Source organism: Lipotes vexillifer, unplaced genomic scaffold (assembly GCF_000442215.2).
Source record: "Lipotes vexillifer unplaced genomic scaffold, Lipotes_vexillifer_v1.1 scaffold3, whole genome shotgun sequence".
In the NCBI taxonomy this organism is placed as follows: Eukaryota; Metazoa; Chordata; class Mammalia; order Artiodactyla; family Lipotidae; genus Lipotes; species Lipotes vexillifer.
The window spans coordinates 1,210,343-1,213,997 of NW_006783631.1; the positions used below are offsets into that span (position 1 = coordinate 1,210,343).

The 3,655-nt window shown below is 39.2% G+C and overlaps 1 pseudogene; it reads right to left on the reverse strand.

Moving 5' to 3' along the window:
- Window positions 1–554: 554 nt before the first annotated feature.
- Window positions 555–2,147, reverse strand: LOC103085984 (28S ribosomal protein S31, mitochondrial pseudogene; annotated as a pseudogene).
- Window positions 2,148–3,655: the final 1,508 nt, after the last annotated feature.

Sequence of the window (3,655 nt, forward strand, 5' to 3'; positions counted from 1 at the left end):
AATTAAAAAGTATACTCAGAAAAGCCAGAAAAGTATTTTGAAGGTAGTGTAGAGGAAACAAGCTACACAATTTTGAAATAATGTGTTTCCAAAAGAACTTCTATCACCAGTAGTAAGCACTAGGGAGAAGAGAGCTCTAGACCTCTCCTTAGCAAGCGTAAGTTTCTTTTATGCTTTATCAACTCTTCTAGAAGAGCAGAGTCTGATTGGCAACTTAAATTTCCACTGAATTGTATTTTAAAAGGTAACATAATACTATTGAAAATAAAAGAGATGCTGAAGGTTCCAAGCACAGTAGAGTTATACATTCTTTTCTACAGAACTGATGGACAACTAGAGCATGTTTGTGAAGTTATATTTATTAATAGAATTATATTTGTAATGCAATTCAGTGGATTTTTCATTAAAAGAATTGTGCAATAGTTTGTTAATGGATGTAGCTGTTGTCTGATGATATTTAAGCTTGAACTTTAAACACTGGATTTTTTTTCTAGTAAAATTTTTAATTTATGATATGAATCTCCTACAGCTTGAAATAAAAATTTCCATGGTCTTCAATTGAACTGTATGCCGCTTTCTTTTAGAATGTCCTGTTTTTCATTAAAATAATTTCTAAACCACTCTATATGTTCAACCTTCTGCTTAACACTCAGATATGGGTTTTTGGAAAGGCCACAGGTCATCAACTCCATGAAGTGGCGAATTGGTCCTTGTTTTGGAAAACCCTCCAGGTATTTATCCAGAAATATATGTTCATGAAATTCTGAACCATCATCATCAAAACCTGATTCGTTGTTAGTTGGGAACTCCCACAATTTCCCTTCTTTTGTCAACTGGATCATCTCTTCAAAACCATTCTGAAAGTGTTGTACTTTGACTGCCGCTAACTGCTTAGAAAATTCTACATCCCAAAGAGAAGGTGCTGCCTCTGTTTCAGGTGCCTCTTCAGTAACTGCCTTAAGCTCAAAATTATTAAGCCTCTTCCCCTTGAATATATTTTTCCTATAACTTTTTCTCAGATCAGCAGCCTTCTTTTGGCCAACAAAATCATCAGTCCCTTCATCAAACTGAATCTGATGCACTGGTCTTGTGCTAACTCTCGCTGTGGCAGATCTGGCAACTTTCATATCTGATGTTAGTGAAACTAATTTTAGGTCTCTCTCCATCGTTCTGTGCCCTCGAGTCTTCCTTGTTCTTCTGGAGCTGCTTGAGCAGCTCTGACTTGTTCATCTGCTTGTCAAAAGGGAGAGAGTCTGCAACTGCGGATGCAGCAGCCACAACTCTGGGCTCAGGGACTCACTTCTCTTTTGGGGGTCATCTTCTGGAGCTTTCTGAAGTCTGCCAATTGAAGCCTCCAAACTTTTAAGTTGGCTTCTGTTGGGTGTCTTTGTTGTTTGTATATTTACTGTGCTTAATTCAACTTTCATTCCCTTAAGAATCTTTTACGTCTTTTTACGTATTCTCCTTTACACTGTGTTGGCTCTCTGTCTCCTTGGAAATCTCATGGGTTGCAACAGACTGCTCATCTTTCTTGCTATAGATCACACTGTTAGTGCCAAAATATCTTTGGATATTATTTTTTTCCTGACCGTGTCATGCAGAGACGCGAGTAGCACGATGGCGGCCGCCGATACCTCTGGGCCTTCGGAGCACAAAGGGAGGCGGGAATGGGGGCGAAGAGGGAGGAGCGGAGAAACAGACAGAAATGGGCACACAGGGCCGATGACGCGTCCTCTAAATATTGGATATTTTTAAAGCAGTATTGCTCATAGTAATATGGAGATGAATGTAAGGAAATGGAATTTTGATTTGATATCTACTGCTTTTGACTGTTCATCATCTATCTCCTCTTCATTGGCGATGAAATGGTGAGTTCCCTTTGGAAACTACCCTTTGTTTCTCATGCTCCCGTGATTCTACCCTTTTCTAATTAAGAGGAATGTGACTCACTAGGCCAGTCAGACGCTTCCCCTTGGGAATTTGAATCTTGAGCAGCATGATGGGAATAACAAAATGTTTGGAGCTCATTTATCCCAATAACAGTGGCCTGAAAAGTCCAATCAGTTCGGCTGCCTTGGTCCCAGAAGATGCCTTGTGTCCTGTCCTCTGTATTACCTGATTACACTGCTTTCCTTTATTTGTGCCATATCAAATTCTTCCAGTAACTTTGCCCTCCTTTTCTAAGTTAAACAGAATTGTTTTCTGCACACAAGTGCCTAACCAACTGGTGATTTTTATACAGACAGCACATGGAATAATAGGTAGATCTTTTCATTTTTTCTAATTTCAAATTGTTGTTTTTATAGAAATACATTTTATATTGGAGTATAGTTGCTTTACAATATTGTGTTAGTTCATAGCGTACAGCAAAGTGAATCAGCTATACGTATACATACATCCACTCTTTTTTACATTTCTTTCTCATTTCGGTCACTACAGAGCATTGAGTAGAGTTCCCTGTGCTACACAGTAGGTTCACATTAGTTATCTATTTTATACGTAGTATCAATAGTGTATATACATCAATGCCAATCTTTCCCAATCCATCCCATCCCAACACTTTCCCCCTTTGTATACATACATTTGTTCTCTATGTGTGTGTCTCTATTTCTGCTTTGTAAATAAGATCATCTATACCAATTTATTCAGATTCCACATATATACCTTAATATATGATATTTGTTTTTCTCTTTCTGACTTACCTCACTCTGTATGACAGTCTCTAGGTCCGTCAATGTCTCTACAAATGACCCAATTTCACTCCTTTTTATAGCTGAGTAATATCCCATTGTGTATAAGTACCACATCTTCCTTATCCATTCCTCTGTTGATGGACATTTAGGTTGCTTCCATGTCCTGGCTATTGTATATAGTGCTGCAATGAACACTGGGGTGGATGTATCTTTTTGAATTATGGTTTTCTCTGGGTATATGCCCAGTAGTGGGATTGCTGGGTCATATGGTAGTTCTATTTTTAGTTTTTTAAGGAACGTCCATACTGTTCTCCATAGTGGCTGTATCAATTTACATTTCCACCAGCAGTGCAAGAGTGTTCCCTTTTCTCCACACCCTGTGCAGCATTTATTGTTTCTAGATTTTTTGATGCTGGCCATTCTGACTGGTGTGAGGTGATACCTCATTGTAGCTTTGATTTGCATTTCTCTGATACTTAGTCATGTTGAGCATCTTTCGTGTGTAAGGAAATTTCTGCTTGTGCTAAACTTATCTACTGCAGTGGTTCCAAAAACTGACTTCAAATTAAAGTCAATGAACTTTAAAACCATGGTAATTGCCAATTAATTCAGACTGCTGATCATGAAGACCAAGCAAAAATGTGTTTTGTTTGTTTGTTTTATTGTTGTTGTTGTCAGTGCTTTTCATTTTAGCTTATTTTTTTAAAATATGGTTTTATTCTCTTATTTCAAGGAAAACATCTTTTATTATGAGTTCCAAAAAAATATTCTAGGGGCTTCCCTGGTGGCGCAGTGGTTGGGAGTCCGCCTGCCTATGCAGGGGACATGGGTTCGTGCCCCGGTCCGGGAAGATCCCACATGCCATGGAGCGGCTGGGCCCGTGAGCCATGGCCGCTGAGCCTGCGCGTCCGGAGCCTGTGCTCTGCAACGGAAGAGGCCACAACAGTGAGAGGCCCGCGTAC